At 36.9% G+C, this 10,488-nt stretch overlaps 1 protein-coding gene across 1 annotated transcript in view; it reads right to left on the bottom strand.

The window, feature by feature from the left end:
- Positions 1-2,091: 2,091 nt before the first annotated feature.
- The window catches only part of SLC22A15 (solute carrier family 22 member 15), a 97,169-nt gene continuing 88,772 nt past the window's right edge, over positions 2,092-10,488 (bottom strand). Inside the window, exon 13 of the transcript XR_004058776.1 lies at positions 2,092-2,210. The gene's annotated coding sequence lies outside the window, so the exon portion shown is untranslated. The remainder of the gene's footprint in view (positions 2,211-10,488) is intronic.

Below are 10,488 nucleotides of genomic sequence, written 5' to 3'. Positions count from 1 at the left end.
GGAGTTCAAGACCAGCCCGAGCAACATGATGAAACCTCATCTCTACAAGATATGCAAAAATTAGCTCAGGTGTAGTGGTGTATGCTTGTATACCTAGCTGCTTGGCAGGCTGAGGTGAAGGATCACCTGAGCCCAGAGAGTTTGAGGTTGCAGTGAGCTATCAGAGTGAAACCCTGAGAAAGAAAGAAAGAGAGAAAGAAAGAGAGGGAGAAAGGAAAGAAATAAGGAAAGGAAAGGAAAGAAGGAAAGGAAAGGAAAGGAAAGAAAAGGAAAGGAAAGGAAAGAAAAGGAAAGGAAAGGAAAAGGAAAAGGAAAAAGAAAAGGAAAAGGAAAGGAAAGGAAAGGAAAGGGAAATGGAAAGGAAAAAGAAAAGACTCCTGGGTTCATACGGCCAGATTTCACAAATGAAAACCTTTGTCATTTTTGCTGTTGATCTTTTTTTTAAGTAAACCATATAAAATGCTACTCATAAAGTTGAAGTCTCCTTACTGCCTCATTTCCTTCCAACCACTCCCCTTCTCCTGCCTAAACAATCATGGTCATCCCTGAATCCTTAAGGTTCTGAGATAAAGATGGCATTTTTAATTGATGGGGACCAAATAAATGATGAAGCAAATGGTGGAAAGGAAAATGCTCTGCTGGTCGGAAAAAAGTAAAGCCAGGCCCCTATGTCATTCCACACACCAGAATAAATTACATGTAAATTAAGAAGCTAAATATAAAAACAAATCATAAAAGAAACCAGAAGTAAAGGAGGTGAACATTTATCTCCACTTGTGTGCATGAGGAACTTATGCTGAAGGTATTGAAAACGTTAGCTAAGTAAAAACTTTAAACTTCAAGATTAGAAAACATAATTTTATAACAGGATGAGCAGAGAATCTGAAAAGGCAATTCACAAAAGAAATACAAATGGCTAAGAAGCATAAAACTATTACATCTCTAGTTACCAAAAACATGCAAATGAAGTCCTAATAATGAGATATCCCTCTCGTTCAACCCTCTGACCCCCCATATTTTGAAGATTTGGCAAAGATAAGGAAAAGGACACTGTGGGGGATCTGGTCCTATATATTAACAATGACAGTCTAAACGGATATGAAGATTTTCATTAAAATTGTCAAAATCATGCTCATTGACCCCATGAATCTGTATCTTAAAATTTAATTGAAGGAAACATGGGAAGTATGCTAACTCCCTGTATGCCTCATTTACAAGAGGGATAATTGGACATAAACTAAATATCTAATAAGTAAACATTGGGTAAATACATTATAATACAGCCATATAATACAAGGCTTTGCAGCTTTTAAAATAATATGGAAAAATAATAATATCAGGAAAATGTTTGTGATATATCAACAAATGGGAAAAAAGCATGTCACAAAACATTATCCACAGATGGTGAAAAGGTTAGGTGTGGTTATCGCGGGATGGCAGAATTGCATTTAAGTTTTCTTTTCCATGTTAGTCTTTCATGTATTGTCTTTTTTTTTTCTACAACTGATGCAGTATTATTTTTATAATAAAAAATAAATAATATACAAACAATAAAGCTCAATATTCAGAGCAGATAGCATTAAAGTTGCTCAGGGAGAATATATAAAGTAGAAAGGAAAGAAGGCAAAGGATAGAATCTTTATGTGAACAACTAGGTAGAACTGAGTCTGGTAATATTTATTTGTTCTTAAAACAATGAGACTTTTCCATCCACCTTAAGAGTGGCGTATATAATGTGCAACTCAATTTGCTTTCTGTTCATTCACCTAAGGCTTCCTTAGGTTTCCATAATTTAAACACAAATGTCACTCTGGACAGATAGCACTCTTTCCCTGAGGGCACCCTTAGCCAGAATCCTCAGGATCCTTCTCTCCCTAGAGAATGGTGCAGCCAGCGCTCCTGATTTCTCTCCTAGGTTCCCTTTTAGAGCTCCAGACAGAATACACACACACACACACACACACACACACACACACACACACACACACACACACATACACACACACTCCCCAGTTACCTTTCTCCCATACTCACCCTTCCAAAATGATTCCAAAAACAGAAGAGAGAAGGTCTTTTGTCTAGGGTCAGAAAGTCGTTTTATCATGTAGTCTCTCCAACTCCTCCCACAAGGAGGCTATGGCCTCCTCCCCAATTTTGCTCCAGGGATTCTTCAGAAAAGTGGGAGGAGAAGGCAGATTACAGGCATTCCTCTATAGGAAATGAAAGATGGAAAGATCTTCAAGGACAATGAGGAGGGAAATAATCTTAAAAAGTCACATTTCTTCAGTTATATGAACTGGCAAATGAACTGGATCAAGTGAAAATGTTTTCTTGAAATATTTCATATCGATTTCATTTTCTGGAAAAGGTATAGCAATATGAGATGTCTCTTTTGAAAAAACACTTAAAAAATTTTTTTAAATAAAAGGACCTCTCACGTTGCTATTTAAAAATACATAAATGCTACGCTTTTTCCAAATACATAAATGTGCATTAAATTCTTATTTTAAAATCTTCGACAGTTCCTAAGTGGTATAATTTATTGAAGCCCTGTTACATAGCAGTTGGCATTTTATATACATGTCACTTAGTAATCATCACAGCAATTACAACAAAGATGGTATTATTAACATTTCATCTTACATATGAGGAAAATGAGAATGTTTCTGATTCTAAAACTACAATTTACACGATATTGATTATGAAAACTTCAGAGGGTACTCACAATATATTTGGGGAATATTTTGAACTATTTCAAAGCTAAAAGTTATTAAACATCAAATAAATTTAATGAGGAATGCAAAAGAAAATTGGTCGTGGTTGGGAAGCCCTGGTTGTTTACTCTGGGCTTTGAAACCTGGCTGATCTGATATGGGCCTACTGTGTGCCAGGCAAGAGGATACGTATATGCATCCCTTTACTGACAGCAGCAAGCCTACTCTCTTCAGGTAACAGGCTTTAGCCAGTGGCATAATCAAAGCATGGGGTGAAGAAGAGTTTAGAAGTTGTGACTTGGATTTCCATGAAACTCTAGCAGAAATCCCAGCCTGAGATATCATTTCTTAAGAAATTCTTCCATGAAATAAATCATTTGCTGTTACCAGTTTCCAAAACTTGGATATCTGAGGTTCTCTCTAATTTCACTAAGGGCTTTTACCTTTGACTTCAAACCCCTCCCCAAATCCCTCCTACTTCCTATCACCTTTATCCCATTCAGGTCAGACTCTGGAAAGGCTCAGGCTTGACGAACCCAGCTCACTGATCTTCGACAGCCCTAAGCCTGCTATGGTGCCTGAGACACAGGAGGCCCTCAGTGAATATTTCTTGAATGTACTTGGCAGAATGTCAGGGTAATACTTTCCCCAAAGCAAATAAAGTCATCTCAAAGGGCAGCCTAGAGATATGGGGAAGAATTTTGCCACCTTCTTTATGAGATCTTAACTGAACTCAGCCCATTAATGAATCTTCACAAACTTCTCAGTCAATTCATATTATTGACTGGCAAATATATTCCTGCACTAATTCTGGAGAAAAAAATCTCAAATGTTTATAAAATATAGGGAGAATCCTTAATTAATTAGAATCCTTCTAAAGGCCTTCCTCCAGAAGGGGCCTAATCAAAACGTCTGAGCCTTGGCTTCCTAAGGATTCCACCAGTGTCTGTTCTCAATTTGCATTCTTGTCCTGAAAACCAGGGAGGTGTTGGAACAATTTCTAACTATCTGTGAAAAAGAAGTGACACTTTTTCTCTTGAATTAACTCTCACAGGAAGCAGGGCAGAAGGGGCAGTTAAGTGCTAGGCTTTGACACATGAAAGATAGGGTCTAGACCTAGCACTGCCACTTACTGTGACCTTGAGAAAGTTATATAATGTCTCTTAGCTTCATTGTTTTCATCAATAAAGTAGGGATTATAAAACTACCTAATAGAGTTGTGAGAATTAAATGATGTAATAACCATGGAATGCATTTAACATGGTGACACAGTGCATGTACTCAATGGATGGTAGTGATGACCATCATGTCATCATCACCACCATTAAACAGAGCCTGAAGAAAAATAAGACATGCTATCTATTTTATTATTGTACTTTTAACTTTTTTTGAGAGAGTCTCACTCTGTTGCCAAGGCACGACACGATCTCGGCTCACTGCATTCTCCACATCCCAGGTTCAGGTGATTTCTGGCTAATTTTTGTATTTTTAGTAGAGACGGGGTTTCACCATATTGGCCAGGCTGGTCTCAAACTTCTGACCTCAAGTGATCCGCCCACCTCAGCCTCCCAAAATGCTAGGATTACAGGCGTGAGCCATTTATCTCTTTTAATCCAGCACCTAGAATACTTACCAAAATATCTGATGAATAAATAAATGTGATTTTTCCCTGAAATAATCTCTTGAATACTAGAAAGTAGCTGAAGAAACCTTTTGTGCACATCTACCTAAGGATAAATTTGAAGCTATCTGGGGAGGTTTGAAATGCTTGAAAGGAAAATGAAGATATACAAAGTCTAGGTTAGCATCTGTTTCTCAATGGTATGATTTTATTACCTCTTTGCTAATCAATTTTATTAGTGATTTTATTATTCTACTTAATTCACTCTAATATTCCACATAACCAAAATAACACTAACTTTACTCTTTAGTGAAATTTCTTTTTCAAAATTCTTTGCTGCTGCTCTGAGTCTTCAATCTGGCAATTCTTCTCCTCCTTATCAGCTAAATCCTTATCAAGCCCTTCCCTCTCCTGGGTACTGGATTGGGAAGATCATAAATTGTTTCATGATGATATTAGTAAATCAATAACTAAGGAATTCAACAGCCCAGTGGCATCCAAGGCATTTTCTGGTCTTGAAGATGTTTTGGAATCTACTTAACAATAAATACCTTTTTCGAGGATGCGGCAGGATGAATACATAAATACAACCAGCCTGTCAAACTTTCCCCTTAGGCTTTACTCTCTGTTGTTTTCAGCTATTTATGCATTCCTCCAGCAAAGCATTCCTCTGACAAATCAAAGTTAACCTATATTTAGTCAACATATGACAGCCACTTTCTGAGTTATCTAGCAAACAGAAAAACCTAAACATTGATCAAACACCTAATGATTTTTTTTCTTAATGTGTTTGATGATCCTCAAATGCCCAGAACCAAATAGACATCATTTCTCAACCTTTTATATGGTGTTTCCATTAGACGAATTATTTTAAAAGACCTGAAGACTACAATATTGGTGACTATGTCAAAAAGTTGTCCAAAGAATACCATCATAGGATAGACTGCCTCTCTATTGAGACAGGGAGATATCTCAATTTTTAAAAATCACCAAATTCATTCATTCTACAAATCAGTAGGCTGAATGGTACTATAGTAATAAGTCTATAGGTACATGGACAAGATTACTATTTAATTAATCTTTCTTTGCCTACCTCCTTTCTCAAGGTAGACATCTTTAATCCTGTAAAAAAGGGATCAGTGCTCTCTTGAATGTATTCTCATCCTAACTACAACTTTACACAAAATTGTGAGATTAGATAATGAGAAGTTTAAGGTGAAATGAAGGTTTTTCTAGTATCCATATGCAGCTTACTCAGACATAAATAATCAAAAATCCTTTTCTCAAATTGATTTAGGGGAAGAGTATCCCTTTTGAGTATATTACTGAATAGACTAAACTAATCATGACTGCCTTGTGTCTGGGTATCCATTCATTCAGAAATGTAATAAGTGACCGCTGTGTCCCAGATACCATGCTAGTTTTTAGGGTTAATAAGATGAATAAGATATGGTCCCTGCTTGCCTTTGAGTTCAATGTAACAATAGAGCTCATATGAAAAAGTAATCTGAATGCCCATGACACACTGGGCCCAGTGCTATGGGTTGGAAAACAGAAAGATATGTACTGTTTTTGTAGAGCTTATGGCCTAGTAGGGAAGACATCATCATTTATTAAATGACACAATAAGACTTTCATGGAAGGCTGGGGGTGATGGCTCACACCTGTAATCTCAGTACTTTGGGAGGCTGAGGCTGGAAGATCGCTTGAGCTCAGGAGTTCAACACCACCCTGGGCAACACGGCAAAACCTCACCTCTACAAAAAAATTAGCCCTGCATGGGGATGCATGCTTTCAGTCCCAGCTGCTTGGGAGGTTGAGGCAGAAGGATCACTTGAGCCTGGGAGGCGGAGGTTGCAGTGAGCCAGGGTCGCGCCACTGTACTCCAGCCTGGGCAACAGAGTGAGACCCTGTCTCAAAACAAACAAAACAAAGAGTTTGATGGAAAAGTATAGGTTGATTACAGAGAACATAACAAAAGTATAAGTAATAACAGAAGTGATTGGCTGATTTTGATAATTGCTAAAAAAACTGTTAAGATACAGCAACAAATGAAACTCAAAAACAAAGACTTATGAGTTTTAAATTATTTTGTAAGCAGTGTATTCTTTCAAACAACAAGTGACAAAATGTCTCAGTGGGAGACCTCAGGCTTAGTTAAATAGTTAGAAAAGATCAACAATAAATGGAGATTTGGGGCTGTTACCCATGATTTCTGTCTGGCTTCTCCAGGTGATGACTGAATTATTCATTAAATTAATTACACTGATGACTCCACCAGGTCTTGTCTACCTAGGATCTTTTGACACACACTTTAAGACACCTGTGACAGGCTGAATAATGTTCTCCCCCAAAGCTATCCATATTTAAATCCCTAGAACCTGTGGATGTTACCTTTTATTGCAGAAAAGGAATCCAGAAACTAGCTCTGCTAACATCTTCATTCAGGCCCCTTAGGACTCATTTCGTAGTCTGACTTCAGAGCTGTCATAAAATAAATTCATCTTGTCCAAAGCCACTAAGTTTGTGGTAATTTGTTATAGCATCAATAGAAAACCAATGCAAGACCCCATTACTTATGAAAACTAAGAAGGCCTTTGGGAGTATTTTTTAAAGAAAAGTTGGTTTGATTGGAATTTCCTAACCACTGATCTTTCTGGCTTGCATTCTTCCTGTAAAAGCAAATACTCTTCATTTTCTTGCTCTTCCTTGGTTATAGTATCCGCTCAGAGGAAACTATCATGGAAAAATTAATTACAACAAATAATTCGGAAAGAATATCATTTGAAAGTAAATTGCTGCTCTTTGCCAGTTTTCTTCCCTGTCAACTTCAGAATTAAGTTTTCCAGTCTAACCATCTGCATCAGAGACAGGCATATTATAGATATTACAATTCATTTCAGGTCACTGTTTTGCTATTTTATATTATCAAGGAAATGGGTGGTGTGTGTGTAAGTGTGAGGCCTTAAGGCATCTGCTGATCATAGTTGATCTTTGTTTTCCTCAAAAAGAATCACCAGTGTGGTGAGATGTAGTATTTGATGTAGTCTTCAGGTCATTCAGTACCCACTGAAAGCATTAGAGGGCAAAGGGAGTTGTTTGGCAAATCACATCCTAGTTGTAGACAGTGTAAGGCAGGTTGTAGTCCTTCTTTTTTTTTTTTTTTTTTGAGACGGAGTCTTGCTCTGTCGCCCAGGCTGGAGTGCAGTGATGTGATCTCAGCTCACTGCAAGCTCTGCCTCCCAGGTTCAAGCCATTCTCCTGCCTCAGCCTCCCGAGTAGCTGGGACTATAGGCGTCCGCCACCATGCCTGGCTAATTTTTTTTTTTTTTTTTTGTATTTTTAGTAGAGACAGGGTTTCACCATGTTAGCCAGGATGATCTCAATCTCCTGACCTTGTGATCCACCCGCCTCAGCCTCCCAAAGTGCTGGGATTACAGGCGTGAACCACCGCGCCTGGCCAAGTCCTTCTTTTACATTGATGTGGTGACATGCAACTATAAGAATAAAAGTGACTCCAGGAAGCAAATTAATCTGTTGTATTATCACCACCAAGAACTGCTTAGCTTGAATGCTTCTAAAGCTGTAATCATCTGATGTGACAGATATTCACCAGCTTTTAAGGGTCTCCCAGTGGTGAGTGAATATCTTGTTTGCCTCTGCCCCTCTGGATCCACTCCTCCTGTGGTGCTGTGCTCCACAAGGCTCACCTTTACAGACTCTATCAATGGCTTCCTTTTGCATAATGCTTTATCTTCTATGGTTTCTAGAAGCTCTGCACACATACTGGTAAATCACTCATTAATTAAAGTCCTCCAAGTTGACTGTGTGCTTTTACATTCATACACCATCATTTCATTCCATTTCTTAAAGTTATATTTTGAAGCAAAGCAACTGTATCAATCAATTCTATTCAAAATCAGTTGTTCTTCAGGGTCTAGACTGAAGTTCTTTTTAATTTAGCTACATCTGTCCTTCACATTTTTTAATAAATATGTAATCTTTTCTAAGCTTCATAAGATAGCTCGAGAGTCTTGGCTGAAAAGTTGTCTAAATGTTTCCACAAATGCAAAGCTCTTTTTGAAGAGAAATTGAGACTTGCAGGTGGGCAAGTTCATAGACTTTCTCCATGGGGAAAAGGGATACTTCTTCATCTGGGTGGGATTAAGAGATTTCTATATTTGTGTAACAGAATATCAATAGTCTTCACTTTAAAGTATGACATGAAAAGCATTTAAATCCCTTTAATTAGCAAGCACTCCAATCATTCACTGGAAAATTTAAACATGAAAGGACTTTGACCCAGTAAAAATTTGCCAACATTTTGTTCAACATTATTGAGATCCAATCACCTCAATCATAGAACTATGTTTTTACTTCATCCTATGCATATGAAATTATATATATACATTTCACTACTGAAGGTATTTACCTCCATTGTTTTATTACAACTAATAATGCTGCAATGAACATTCTATACAAATCTCTTGTACACATGTATATCAGGCAAGTACCAAGGCAAATATTAAGGGTAGTATGTTTCACTTTTTCCAACTGCATGTTTGGATCCATTCAAAACTGTGAAATCATTTTAGTGTGTCTTCACTAGTATTCTTTATGAAATGAAATAAAACCAAATATAATGTAGTGCAGATATTAAGGGTAGTAGGTATTGTTTTATAATACCATTTCAATTATATATCTATGTGTGTGTGTGTATATATATATATATATATATATACACACACATACACATATGGGTATGTATGCAGGTGTGTGTACTGTGTGTCACAGTATAAAACATTTTTTTACAGTGGGTTATAGTAAAAATTTCTGAAAACACTCTTCCATGAGATATACATAGAAGCAGAATTTCTGAATCCTAGACTATGTACATTTTCATCCTCACTCGCTGACAACCTAGTTGATGAATAAATTTATGCTTCTATCAGGATGTCACTAAATTCCTTTTCTTCATAGCTTTAACATTTGATATTCTGACTCTTATTTTCCCAATCTAATGGATTTTTAAAGGTATCTTCATGTGGTTTCAGTTTGCAGTTCCCTGATCCTGTAGTGAGGTTGAGCATCTTTTCATCTATGAATTATAAATTGCCTAATCATAGTTTTTGTAAACTTTATTACTTTTATCTCTGATTTGCAGTAATTCTTCATATAGTCTGGATATTAATCCTTATTGCTTATAAATGTTGCCCTAGTCTATTGCTTTCTTTTTTTTTTTTTAAGTCGGAGTCTTGCTTTCTTGCCCAGGCTATAGTGTAGTGGCATGATCTTGGCTCACTGCAACTTCCTCGTCCCGGGTTGAAGCGATTCTCTGTGCTCAGCCTCTTGAGTAGCTGGGATTATAGGTACATGTCACCATGCCTGGCTAACTTTTTTTTTTGTATTTTTAGTAGAGATGGAGTTTCACCACGTTAGCCAGGCTGATCTCGAACTCCTGGCCTCAGGTGATTGGCCCACCTTGGCCTCCCAAAGTGCTGGGATTACAGGTGTGCACCACTGCACCCAGGCTGCTTTCCGTTTAACTCTATAGAATGTTCAGTCATACAGAAACAAGTTTTAAATTTAGATCAAGTCACATATATCAATTAAAAAATAATTTATGATTTTTAGTTCTTGTCTGATAAATCTATCCATTTTCCAAGGTCATAAGAATATTCTATAACTTTCAAATAGTTTTAAAGTTTTGCTGTTTTTCATTGAGGACTTCAATCTATTTGGAATTTATTTTTATTATGGTGAGAAGACTTAGTATCAATAATTGTTCACTTTTTCCTTTAATGTGTCATGCTATCTTTAACAAATCTCTGTTATGTTCTATTGATCTATTTGTCTACTGCTGACCAATAATACAGATTCGTAAGATTTTATATCTAGAAAGTCAAGTACCTTCTGTTTGCTCTTCTTTATCAGAGTTGTCTTGAATATTTTTGGATCTTTGCTTTTCCATTTGAATACTAGAAATATTACTCTAGGTTTATCAAAACATCTTAAGATCTTATTGCTCAACTGACAACATCTCTGGCTGATACTGCCTCAAAAAAACCAATTGGCTCCACCACTGTGAAGAAAAAAGCAGACTCATCAAAAGTATGGCCTCCACCTTGCTTCTACCTTCCAAGTTCCATTTGT

The sequence above is a fragment of the Rhinopithecus roxellana genome, chromosome 8 (genome assembly GCF_007565055.1).
Source record: "Rhinopithecus roxellana isolate Shanxi Qingling chromosome 8, ASM756505v1, whole genome shotgun sequence".
In the NCBI taxonomy this organism is placed as follows: Eukaryota; Metazoa; Chordata; class Mammalia; order Primates; family Cercopithecidae; genus Rhinopithecus; species Rhinopithecus roxellana.
Note: the sequence above shows the minus strand (reverse complement) of the source record. Positions and strands in the feature narration are given on the sequence as shown.